Below are 14,158 nucleotides of genomic sequence, written 5' to 3'. Positions count from 1 at the left end.
ACCTGTGCTAGGCCTCACTAGCTGCCCTCACACCTGTGCTAGGCCTCACTAGCTGCCCTCACACCTGTGCTAGGCCTCACTAGCTGCCCTCTCACCTGTGCTAGGCCTCACTAGCTGCCCTCTCACCTGTGCTAGGCCTCACTAGCTGCTCTCTCACCTGTGCTAGGCCTCACTAGCTGCCCTCTCACCTGTGCTAGGCCTCACTAGCTGCCCTCACACCTGTGCTAGGCCTCACTAGCTGCCCTCACACCTGTGCTAGGCCTCACTAGCTGCCCTCACACCTGTGCTAGGCCTCACTAGCTGCCCTCACACCTGTGCTAGGCCTCACTAGCTGCCCTCTCACCTGTGCTAGGCCTCACTAGCTGCCCTCTCACCTGTGCTAGGCCTCACTAGCTGCTCTCTCACCTGTGCTAGGCCTCACTAGCTGCCCTCTCACCTGTGCTAGGCCTCACTAGCTGCCCTCACACCTGTGCTAGGCCTCACTAGCTGCCCTCACACCTGTGCTAGGCCTCACTAGCTGCCCTCACACCTGTGCTAGGCCTCACTAGCTGCCCTCTCACCTGTGCTAGGCCTCACTAGCTGCCCTCTCACCTGTGCTAGGCCTCACTAGCTGCCCTCACACCTGTGCTAGGCCTCACTAGCTGCCCTCACACCTGTGCTAGGCCTCACTAGCTGCCCTCACACCTGTGCTAGGCCTCACTAGCTGCCCTCTCACCTGGCTTCATTAAAAGGTACATTACACTTAAAAAGAGTGTTGCTCAAACACCATCCATCATATCTCAAAAGGTGCTTTGATGTCATCATGTCTACTGGCTACTTATGATTCAACTGCAAATGAATGGAAAAGATGTGCCAGAGAAATCTCTGATGATTGTGTGCAAAAAGTGCCCATATTAGAGATTCAAGTGACATGAATAGACGTAGAAATGAGACAGAGAACAAAATGGTTGCCGGGTTGGTCAGAACAGACTTAGCAGGTTGAGTCGACCCTAAAAGAAGCCCCGCCCCTCAGGGCTCCATGTCCCCGGGGACAAACAAGAAACGCATTAACCGTCTGAATGTGTCTTCTGCACGCCTAAGGGACAAGACAGGACAGTCCTTCTTAGGACACACACACACTACGACGGTCAACTTACTGTGTTGTACTCTTGTAAACCTGCTGTCTTCTGTGTCGTGGTTTTCACACTAACGCATATGAGTCAGCTGCATCAGGGGATCACACACACACACACACACACACACACACACACACACAACGAGATGTTTCACACACTACGAGATGTTTCACACACTACGAGATGGCCATTTTACAGGCTTGGTTCAAAGTCAGTTATTAAGTCAGTTATGAAGTTTATGGCAATCTCAAACATTATTTCAGGTTCCAAGAGACATCTAAGATTTGCATAGCTACTTAAAGGGATACACCACTTTTTTGGAAGTTTAGCTCATTTGCCACCCCCCCCCCCCCCCCACATAACCAAGATACACCATGCCTTACCGGCACTGTCCGCTCAGTTTACAGTGAGCTACAGTCGTGAAGTTAGTAATTATCGTAATTATCGCCATAAAATGGAGGCTAATGGTACAGCTGTTAAAAATCTGCCAAAACACACATCTCACGGCGCCAAAATACATGTTGTGCTTCGGGTACTCACTCACCACACAAGATGAAATGTTAATCCAAAATGCACATAATGTGTCTTTTTGGAAGGAAAAGAGGTAGCCGGTACTACTTTACAAACATGGCCGCCGACCTCTTTTCCTTCCAAAAAGACTATTAGGCTATGAGCCTTGAAGCACGGTAGGCCTCCGCACAGTGGAGGGAGTTTGTCTACTGCTGTTACTGTGGTTCCTGACGCAAATAAATAAATAAATAAATAAATAAATAAATAAAATAAATAAATGATAGGTAGAGCTGTTATTTGGTTCCCCACTGTCCATTCCAAAGCTCTTTCAATCTCACTGAAAAACACACATGATTTCTACTAGTAACAGGGACACATCTTTCTGTTTGCACGTCATATGGAGTGACAGAGCAGACAAATCAGGGTTTCTTTTACGTCATTAGCCTTTTTCACTTCCACTCAATTCACCCATTGTGTGTCTAAAATGCAGGAAGTAGCACAGGTTCAAGCAAAACAGTAACAGTAAAACAGTTCAAGCTAAAAAAAGAGGGCCCTGGCCTGTGTTCCTGCCTTTTAGACACAAAATGGCTGAGTGGGAAGTGAAAAGGGTGGATGGGGTAATCAATCCCAGCCAACCCAACAACATGAAGAATAAACTACCTTTATTAATCTTATATTCCTTTCATGTTCCCATTTTGACGCCATTATGAAATATCTAGGTATGAAACTGTCACAGAAAACCACTTCGGATCTAATTATGGGCATAGATACAATTTAAAATCTCAATAAATGTCGACTCTGCTGCTCAGCTAAATGCTGCTCTGGGCGTATAATTTTGTTCCAGTGGTTTGTAACGAACAGTTTCAAACTACATCATCACTCCGTTCTCTCTCCCATCACTCTTTCCTCATGTTTCCATGGATACCTTTCCCCCTTTCACTCCATTTCTGCCCCTTCTTCATCCCTCCTCTACCGTAGGGCTGCTCCATTATTTTCACTGATATTGAGATCACGATTATTTAATGCGATTACTCATTGACTTTTCCAGCTAGGTAGGTAGGTAGGTAGGTAGGTCGGTCGGTCGGTCGGTAGCTAGGTAGGTAGGTAGGTCGGTAGGTAGGTAGCTAGGTAGGTAGGTAGGTAGCTAGGTAGGTAGGTAGCTAGGTAGGTAGCTAGGTAGGTAGGTCGGTACTTTCATTCATCCCTAAGGGGAAATTCCTCTGTTACAACAGCAACAAAATACAAATAGACGGTAGAATATACTGCAGATAGTAGACAAAAAATATGAGTAAAGTATACCAGTATATATAAATAAAAAATATGCGTAGCAGTAACTAAATATACATAATGTAATGTGCATGTAATTTAACTGAAAAACAAAGAAATTAATAGAAAAAATAAATAAATAGGCTAACTAAAATAAATAATAAAATGTTTTTTTATCTTGATTATCTTGTTTTCATAATTGTGGGAAGCCATTATATTAATTATATTATATATTATAATTCTAATAATTGCACAGCCCTACTCCCTTCTGATCTTCTCTCCTCCAGTATCATCTCTACCATTCCTCGATTTATCTCTTTTCCCCACAATCAACTTGTTGTTGTAGTTGTTGTAGTAGTAGTTGTAGTAGTTGTTGTAGTTGTACAGTAGTAGTAGTTGTTGTTGTAGTAGTTGTTGTTGTTGTAGTAGTTGTTGTTGTTGTAGTTGTAGTAGTAGTAGTAGTTGTTGTTGTTGTAGTTGTAGTTGTAGTAGTAGTAGTAGTATTCGGCATACCAAAGGTTTTCATCCGCCATTCATTTTTCCATAGATGTTTGGTAAAATGCTTATAATAAAAATAGTTTTACTTGGCAAACCAAACAATCCACCATTTATTAATTTTATGTTTTGGTCCGAGTGAAATGTTCTATGGTCTCTCCTTGGTGCGTATGCCGAACCCGGGAAGAGGACGTGACCACAGCAACAACAAGCATGGCTGAAAGCCGCTCCATGGGGAAGGAGTTCATTCCAAAAAGGGGAGTGGCTTCAGTAGTGTGGGAGTGGTTTGTTTACAAAAGAGCACACACACCAAACCACGGTAATATTTGAAGGCATATTTGAATATCTGAACTGAGGTTTATGTTACGTTTATGCTGACATATCAAACTATTAACACTTATTTTGTTGCAATGTATGTTCTTGAAATGAATAAATTATTTTTCAGTATTTTGTCATATCGTCAAGAATATTGTTATGGCAGAAATACCATGAAATATTGTGATATTATTTCAGGGTCATATCGCCCACCACTACCTCACGGCACACCAGGATAAGATTCATAATGATGTTGCTGTAGTACAGCTAAACACACATCAGCATCTGGAAGGCGAACTGTACTCAGTCTGAGATACTAGTGCACCCAGCCCAGAGTCACTGGACCAAGTGTTGCACAGTGCCATGACAAGAACCTAGTCACAAAAACAGAGGCAGACAGTGTCTGAAAGCAAAGAGAGAAACAGAGAACAGAGAGAGAGAGAGAGAGAGAGAGAGAGAGTGTGAGAGAGACACAGAGAGAGAGAGAGAGAGAGAGAGACACAGAGAGAGAGAGAGACACTGAGAGAGACACATAGAGAGGGGCGTAGGTGCACACGGGTCGGGCACACACAAATGCATGCGTGTCTTTCCACATAGACACACACTGAGCTAAAATTACTCTCAGGAGGGCATGAAGCAGGCATGGACCCGGCTCCACTCTGCTGGAAAGTGGTAGTTAGCTCGCTGAGTAGAGGCATGCAGGACCTGGAGGCCAGCGCCCAGCGCTGACTAGAGTTATGCCTAGCTGACTGCAAGGTGACCCACTGGCTGGCTGGCTCCTTTGCTACTGCCTGGCTGGCTGACTGATTGGCTGGCTAGTTGGCTGACTTGTGTCAGAACACCATGGTAATTGCAGTCCAATCATGAAGCAGGATGTAAGCTAACAACCAGGATGCAATCAGAGGATCGAGCAGAAAAAGGAAGAGATGATGACGGGCTAACAGACAGGCTAACAGACAGGCTAACAGACGGGCTAACAGACAGGCTAACAGACGGGCTAACAGTCGTCTTCATGAAGAGATGATGACGGGCTAACATACGGGCTAACAGACGGGCTAACAGACAGGCTAACAGACGGGCTAACAGTCGTCTTCATGAAGAGATGATGACGGGCTAACAGACGGGCTAACAGACAGGCTAACAGACGGGCTAACAGACAGGCTAACAGACGGGCTAACAGACAGGCTAACAGACGGGCTAACAGACAGGCTAACAGACGCGCTAACAGTCGTCTTCATGAAGAGATGATGACGGGCTAACAGACGGGCTAACAGACAGGCTAACAGACGGGCTAACAGACAGGCTAACAGTCGTCTTCATGAAGAGATGATGACGGGCTAACAGAAGGGGCTAACAGACAGGCTAACAGACGGGCTAACAAACAGGCTAACAGACGGGCTAACAGTCGTCTTCATGAAGAGATGATGACAGGCTAACAGACGGGCTAACAGACAGGCTAACAGATGGGCTAACAGTCGTCTTCATGAAGAGATGATGACGGGCTAACAGACGGGCTAACAGACAGGCTAACAGACGGGCTAACAGACAGGCTAACAGACGGGCTAACAGTCGTCTTCATGAAGAGATGATGGGGGGGGGGGCAGCACCGCAAAGTCAAGAATTTGTCTGGATTTGGGAGCATTGACAAACAAGTCCAAAGCAACGAGCCAGACAACTCACACAGCTAAAGCTAAAGGTGCCAAAGACAGCATTTAGTCTGAGCAGCAGAGATCTAAAGTGACAGGCATGACTCACACTTATTAAACATTACTGTGCTCTGTCTATTAAAAACCTCTTCTATAAACTCCAGCCAGGACACATTTCAGAGTGATAAAAACCTGGTCTGTGCGTCAAAATGACCAATTTATATTGTGTGATATATTAAAAAACAACATTATGCAGCTAGTCTTGCCTTGGGTGGCGGTGGTGGCATCGTTTTTCTGATCTGAACTACAGATTTGAGGTCAGATGTGAGGGCAAACAGAAATGTACCGGCCCAACATGTTAAAACATCACTGAATGATGATGACAGATGATCGCAGGATTAAATGAAGAACATGGCCTATTTCATAAATAAGGACGACTGTCTCTTTAAAAAAACAACTGTCTTAGCGAAAGATCTGGGCTATTCCTCACTAGAGGACCAACCTGTCTAGTAAGGCTGCTACTACTGTAGTGATAAATAATACTGAGTTGACAAGACTGTTTTCTTTTGACACAATGAATAATTTTTCTCCACTATAGCTTCATAACAACAAGGAATATGACTTGCATTATGAACAGCAACTCAGCAGAACAGTGACACAGACAAACACCAGCACTTCATTAGTGGAAGCAGGGTTTTCACTTCAGGTTAGGAAAATAATTGTGTTAATAAGAAGAGCATTAAAATCAAAACGGTAACCCAACAGCCAATTAATTGTCCCTCATGCACGGGGGGAAATAACTCGGCTAATTGCACTAATTAACTGTTTCTAACAAACTGTTAACTTACTTAGACTACACAGCCAAACTCTAACTGATTATTATTGAACAATTCGAATGCTGAAGGCCATACATTTCCTTTAGCTCTAAGTACTGCAACATTCAAAAGACACACTACATTCAGAGACAGTCCACATACATACATACAGTACATAGTCATACATACATACATACATACATACATACAGTCAGTACATACAGTCATACATACATACATACATACATACATACATACATACATACATACATACAGTCAGTCATACATACATACAGTCATACATACAGTCAGTCAGTACATACAGTCATACATACATACATACATACATACATACAGTCAGTACATACAGTCATACATACATACATACATACATACAGTCATACATACATACATACATACAGTCAGTCATACATACAGTCAGTCATACAGTACATACATACATGCAGTCATACATACATACAGTCAGTGATACATACATACATACATACAGTCAGTCAGTCAGTCATACATACATACATACATACATACATACAGTCAGTCATACATACAGTCATACATACATACAGTCAGTCATACATACATACAGTCATACATACATACAGTCAGTCATACATACATACATACATACAGTCATACATACATACAGTCAGTCATACATACATACAGTCAGTCAGTCATACATACATACATACATACAGTCATACATACATACAGTCAGTCATACATACATACATACAGTCATACATACATACAGTCAGTCATACATACATACAGTCATACATACATACATACTAGGGCTGTCACTTTTCATTCGAAATTCGAATGCAACTTCGAATGTGGGGGAGGGGTTCGTGTTCGATATGTAAATTGACTGTTCGATTATTATTATTATTATTATTTTTAATGAACCAAAATTAACCAACTGCTGCTTGCTGGTAATGTTAATCCCATGTCAGAAAAAGTCTCCAGATTTGTCGCGTTAGTCTCTTCTGAGAAAGATTGTCTCCAGGGTCTGAAAAGTTGTCTCGAGTTGGATGCAGCCAAGTTTGTGAGGCAGTGTTGTGACTGTGAGCGTCCAAGCTAACACGTCGGGCTGATGCCCGGTGGCCTGCAGTGGGTTGAAACGTAAGCTAGTTTGAACGTAAAGTCTCACTAAGTCCGAGTTTACGCACTACTAAAAATATTTGGGTTGCACCAAGTGAAATAGTTACAACGTAGGCATAAGTTAACCTGACGCTACCAGATGGACGGTATAGCTCCACATAGGTTTCACTAAACCAGTCGATCTGGGTTTGAAGTCACCAGACCCGCTGACGGAGGCGGGCACTTTGTCCAAGCTACTTGGCAGGTGATTGGATGACCCATCTGTCTATCACCGCTGGTGGGTGTTAACTTCAACCAATCAGATCGCGGAAGGTGCCTGTGGATGATCTCCGTGGTATTCATTGATTGAGTCCTCGCGGTCGTAAAGTCACCTTCGAAGCATTTAGTTAGATTATAACGAACTAGTTGTGTGGCTTAGCCTTCCCAAATGTTGAGGGTCGTTTTTTTTAATTTAATACATAGAATTGGGAACGTTACATTCAATTTCATTCAGACTGCCTGTCACTTCCGCGGCGGCAGCCATGCTGATGAGTGAAAAGAACTACAAAGACCATGTACCCACTACTTGCCCAGACGAGCCAGAGCCCGCCTACGGCCGCCGCTGATTCGTCGAGCCGGCATGGCTCGACCAATCATCTTAACTGCCTGTGCGGGTCCAGACCGTCACGGAGAACCAAATTAAATGTGAGTTCACGTGACGGGCGGTTTACCAGGCTAGGCATAAGTTAGAACTTAAAATTTACACCTACGTCTTACTAGGTGTAAAGTCCTCCGTAAAATAGCAGTTGGCACGGATTGCAACTTGGCACCGTGGCGCATCGTTGTTTTGCGTCCGCAACGCGCTCTCCGTGATAAATTACACCCTTTGATATTTATGACTCACGCTTTTGTTTCCCACAAGCTGCAGCACTGCATACAAATTAAAATAACCGCAACAATTTAGTGAGGCAGGATGGTGGTATAGCCTACAATACTGATGAAGAGCTCACAGATAAATGTTAACAGTAATATGAACCTAAACGAACGTTACTCAATAACGTTCTCATTTGATTAGTGTTGATGAAATATGAAAGCACTAATTTGCGGTGGGCAACATGTCCTGTTTTCACTCCACTTACTTAAACAACCGTAAATAAACACCGTTTCCACCGTGCTTTTCACTGATTGGTCACAGATACTGTACACGTCATTGTCTGCGACACTATTTTGGTTAGTATGGACTTTAGGGTCTACTAGTTAAGATGTACCTTACGTCTCCGTGGTGCAACCAAACAAAGACACAACTTTAGTGTCAAACTAACTAGTTTGAACTAGTGTCCTCTAGTAAGAGAGTGGCATCAGCGGAGGACCAAAATGCAAGAATCATTAGCCAATGAACAGCCAGGAATGGGTCTCGCGCTACTTTTGCATGCTAAAATAAAGCCGATAATGTACAATTTGATTCATTTCAAGGGATGAAAAACCCTTTCAAAGTACAACACTGTCTATTTTGATGCAACTCGACGGTGCTGCTTTTTTTACTGAAGAGTTCCACTTTCTACTTCCTGGAAAAAAACTGGTCCATTGGAGTGAATGGAGATGTCGGAACTCTTCTATTATACGGCTCTGGTTTGAACGTAGCAGTTAGTGTGGACTTTACACCCTAACTTAAGACAGAACTTACGTTCAGCTGGTGCAACTGCAAGCTGGACTGAAAAAAAAAAAAAAGTTTTTTTTTTGTTTTTTTTGTTTTTTAATTAACCAAAAAACTTCGAATATATTCGAACGAATTTCGGGCAATTAAAGTTTGTTCGAATTTCATTTTGGGAAAAAGTGACAGCCCTAATACATACATACAGTCATACATAGTCATACATACATACAGTACATACATACATACAGTCATACATAGTCATACATACATACATACATACATACAGTCATACATACATAGTCTTAGTCATACATACATACATACATACATACAGTCATACATACATACATACATACAGTCATACATACATACATGCATACATACATACATACATACATACAGTCATACATACAGTCATACATACAGACATACATACATACATACATAGAAAGAAGCATAACACTGTGGAGGTCATTCAGCACGGCTATAACCAACAGGCCCTGGCTGCACATGAGGCCTTTGTGATGGAGAAACACCAGCCTCTCTGTGTTTGAACCCTGCTGCAGCAGCACAATGTGCTGACACCATCATCAGCTCTTCTCCACCTTTTACCCCAGCAGCCATATTCACACTTCCTATTAGACTGTCAAAACAGCAGTTATATACACATACATATATACATAGATATATATATATATATATACATACATACATATATACATACATACATACATACATACATACATACATACATACATAAACAAGTTGTGTCACGTGACAAATTTCAGTTTCTGTTCTAAATGTTTTTACACATTTAAAGCTGCATTCAGCGATGTATTTGTTTTAAAATAAGTGTTAAATGACTATAGTCCTGCAGGCAGGGCGGACGTGTCGTATCTCCACAACCGCAACTCGTACAGACTCACGGTCGGCACCGTTGGATTTAGGGTGAAAAAATTAATGTAGTTCTTCTTCAAGGGCATCACGATCTGACCTTCCATTTCCCAGAAAATGTCAACATTTCTCTGATTGGATAGTGGGAGGTCGACACCAAATTTTTATCCAATCAGAGTAATGTTGACATTTTCTGAGAAACGGAAGGTAAAAAGGACAATATGTATTTTTTCACCCTGAATCCATCGCTGAGTCTGTACGAGTTACGGTTGTGGAGATACATCCGCCCTGCCTGCAGGACTACAGGAGAGAAGATAGAGGACAGCGGGGGGGTTGGAGGTTAGTCACTGACCTAACACTCTATTTCAGTGATTGCTGTCACAATATAGAGCCATTTAACACTTATTTTAACACAAAAACATCGCTGAATGCAGCTTTAAATATTCTGTGTTATGTATTTCTGATCTGCTTAGTTTCCGTGCGGTCGGAATCGGGCATCGTCAGGATAGCCAGCCTGCCCCTGATGCTCCATGGTGGGAGAGTGGCTTCTGATCCCTGGGTAGCATACAGATGTGTAGCAGCGGCAGGTAGCATACAGATGTGTAGCAGCAGCAACACTAATAACACATTATTGATCCACACTTTGGGAAATTCATCCATCACTGTACAAGTCAAGCAGGCCAAGAAATATAGAAATAGTTCAATTAGACTTGGAGGCATCATTTTGCTGACCAAGTATGAGTCCAGAATGTTGAGAGCAGGCAGACGGTTTTAGTTTTGATTAATATTGACATCTTGTTGTGGACACTGTTAAGTCCATCATCCAAAGTTGTAGTAAACAACTGTGTCTACTATTTTAAAGACTTTGTGATCATTAAATCAAACAGCATCCTCCCGTCTAAATGTTGAATGCAACCGATATTGATATACTAGTGTCACATGGTCAGATCCAATGTCTGACCTTGGCACGCTTCCAGCAACAGAGAGTCTGAATCACATGAAGGCAGCATGTCTGGGTTTTGCCGGAGGAATTCTACGCTCAAATCTGATTGGCTGGGCTGTTACGGAAGCCCGGCTCTCGACGTGCATTGGTGCGTCGTTCAAAATGTACCGCCCCACGAGTTTCGCCATGCTGTGTCCAATGCGTGGAGTGGTTGGTCAATTCATATGTCTGTCACTGTCACGCATTTTGTTTTGGTCTTAGGGGGCGGTCCTTAAGTACTTTTCAAGAGTTGTGCACCAGATGGTAGAGACATCCATCTACGGACTACGGCTGACTTCTGCCAGACGACTGATATACAAACATCATTCCATCATCCTCATCATCATCAGGCCTTCATCACTACAAATGCAAGTACTTTGAGGCGGATAGCTGTGGTAACTGATAGAGTGCAACAGCCTAGATTACAAGGAAGAGCACACAAGACAGACCGTTAACATACAGAAAATACAGAGTATGAAGACTCAAGCAGCCAGTGGAGAGACAGTGAGTTCACAAATTTAATTCAGATTAGGGGGAGGTGCCTCCTTTCCACAGCTAGAGGCGATGTAGCCTACCGTCATTTTGGCAGTGTTCCAAACAAGTGCAAGAGAAATGGCCCAACAGGGCCACCATAGAACTTGTTGTCTGCACTGTCAAGTCTAATAGAGAGCCGCAGGAGTGAGTCAGGAAGTAATACTTCCGGGTTCTTCAGTGGAAAAGTCTATGGGATTTAACATGGGGGGTTTCACTTAAATGCATAAAATAACTTTTATGACTTTTGGGGAACGTAAATGCGTTTTTTTAACGCGATTTTTAGAAAACGCTTCGAAAGGCATAAAAGTTACTCATGTTTGTGAAGATTATCATGCTGAACCAAAATGCGCATTTCCATAAACTTTTGTTAACCACAGACCTTATTTTATGCATGTCAGTGAAATCCCCATTCTAAAAGCCCATAGACTTTTCCACTGACGAACCAAATGGCGGCGATTTCTGGATAAAGCCTACAAAAATACATCATCGCTGCGGTACTCTATTGTATAGCCCTAATTCACAAGCATGTCTCAGAGGGCTTTACAGAGAATATGTCTCGCTAAACCTAGCTAAGCAGCACTATGACGACTGTCAACTAAATGTCAAGACAAGAGCCTCAAAGCCAAGTTCAACGAGGCGAAAGACTCCAATCAAATAAGTGGCCATGCCTGCAATGCTTAACATGTGCTTTTTACAATCAACTTGACAAGATTTAGGTGCGGAAAAAGCCAGCAGTCACCTCGGTCATTTCAGCTGCATGTGTCATGGAAGTCATGCACATATGCTGCCTACATCTGTGCAAAAGAAGAAATCTGAATTAATCACCAACGCCTGCAGTGTGAACGCAGCCTTTGGAGATTTGCAGCATTTGCATGGCAAACTAGCTTGGTGAATGATGACAAGCCATCTGAACATTTCCAGCTCCGTGACCATCATTCATATGACCCAGAGCCCACAAGAGAGGGGGGATGTCATCTTAATTATGATCAGCACTGACAGGTGAACAGCACCACCAGGTCCAGGACACATCTATGATGGGCCTCAGGCGGCCCAACTGCTATGTAGAGTATGCAGCTGCCTAAGCAGCAGCAGGCACCATATCACTTAAACACTGATGCATGATGCAAAGAGGTCAGCGATATGAGTAGATCTGTAGCATTTCAATAAGCAACAGGAAATGGTTTGGTCAACACTGTACTTAGTCCACTCTATTCCTTATGCAAACATGCCTCTCATCTTCCTAGACATCCAGCGGAGGATATACCTGGCTGGCACACTCACTCAAGTGTCCTATCAACGCTATCTGACAGCCAGGTGGTGGTGGTGGTGGTAGTGGTAGTGGTAGTAGCCCGTCTGTCTCCCCAGGCAGCGGGACAAGCGGCTCGGGCTAGCAGGAGGAGGAGGCTAGAGGTTATCTGCTGCAGTGCATCCCTCCCTCCCTCCCTCCCGGGCCACACCGGGGCGGCTGGCTGCTGGCTGCGGTGTGACCACAATGTGGCCTCGATCGGAGCCACACCAAAGCTGACCCACAACAAGCACAAGAAGCAAGAGCGTGTCGGCGGCTTGTTATCATCAGTTTGTCTCTCTCTCTGTGCACACTTTGTTGTTACTTATAATAAGACATATTCTCTCCCGCACACACACGCGCTGTATCTTTAAAAAAAAAAGGCTCGATAACTTAACAGGAGAAACTTTGTTCAAGACGTACGGGCCTGTAGGCAAGAAGACATGTCGGGCTGCTCGCCTCGCCTGGAGAGGAGAGGAGAGGTGTCTGTAGGGTACATGTAATGTAATGTAATGTAATGTATGATGGCCTGTTGTAGCCCTGGCTGCTACTCCTTCATGCGTCTCTTTCCCCCGTTCTCTCCATCCCCCCTCTCCCTCTCTCTCTCTCTCTCGACGCCATCTGTTTGTGGCACGAGAGAGAATGTGGAAGTAAAAAAAAAGAGAGCAAAAGAAAAGGCGACATTTTGACTGTAGTTGCTGACCTACATCGGCCATTTGTTTTCGGTAAAGCGTCGAAACGTAGCGAGCGAAACGCGCACGACCGGCCCGACATGTAGAGGCGGCGGTGAAATCGCCATACAGACGAGACACGCATATATTCTCTCCACTGGTCAGGAGGAGGAATGTCATAAGTTACGGTAGGAAACAGTCCGCTAGCCTCCTCGCCGGCGGGGCCAACAGGACAACCGACGCTCCAGCAGCAGCCTGTTTATTCCCTCTATGATCAATCAGCTAATGAGAGAGAGAGAAATCACAACTCACCTGATTCCAAAATCGGTGTATGGTGGCGACGTGGCTGTGCTGATATTAGATGTGGGAGAACAGTTAGAGAGCGGTGTGTGTGTGGTGCCCGTTGTGTGTGTAGCACCAGGCAGGAAGGAAGGGAAGGCGAGAGGGGCTGACGTGAATGAATAAACAACTGAGCTCCTCCTCGACGCTGCTGCCACAAGTCAAGAATGTGGCTGACTTGGTGGAATTCACGCGCCGCCATGAAGCCATTAGCCTCTATTGGTCCCGTTTGAGCCCTTTCGATTCACACTTTTTCATAACCCCCCCCCCCCCCTTCTTATACCCCCCCCTTCATATTTATGTCTTAAGAAAGACTATATCAATGCACTGATTTAAAAAGAGCTATGTAGTTACTTCTTGGGGTAACATATGGTGACAATTTTACAGTTTATTTGTTTTACCCATCTCTAATTGTGTTTGACAGAAACCGCAACCACCGAGCCTAATCATTTTTGCTGTCAAGCACATTATTTTTTATGACAACAAATTCCACCAGATGGCGCTGTGTGTACGTCCCGACCACACAGAACTGG

The 14,158-nt window shown here is 43.9% G+C and overlaps 1 protein-coding gene across 1 annotated transcript in view; it reads right to left on the bottom strand.

Annotated features, from left to right (window-relative positions):
* Positions 1 to 13,719, bottom strand: part of znf710b (zinc finger protein 710b) — a 39,268-nt gene extending 25,549 nt beyond the window's left edge. Inside the window, exon 1 of the mRNA XM_083650994.1 lies at positions 13,599 to 13,719. The gene's annotated coding sequence lies outside the window, so the exon portion shown is untranslated. The remainder of the gene's footprint in view (positions 1 to 13,598) is intronic.
* Positions 13,720 to 14,158: the final 439 nt, after the last annotated feature.

Source organism: Poromitra crassiceps, assembly GCF_964638095.1.
Source record: "Poromitra crassiceps genome assembly, chromosome: 14".
Lineage (NCBI taxonomy): Eukaryota > Metazoa > Chordata > Actinopteri > Beryciformes > Melamphaidae > Poromitra > Poromitra crassiceps.
Note: the sequence above shows the minus strand (reverse complement) of the source record. Positions and strands in the feature narration are given on the sequence as shown.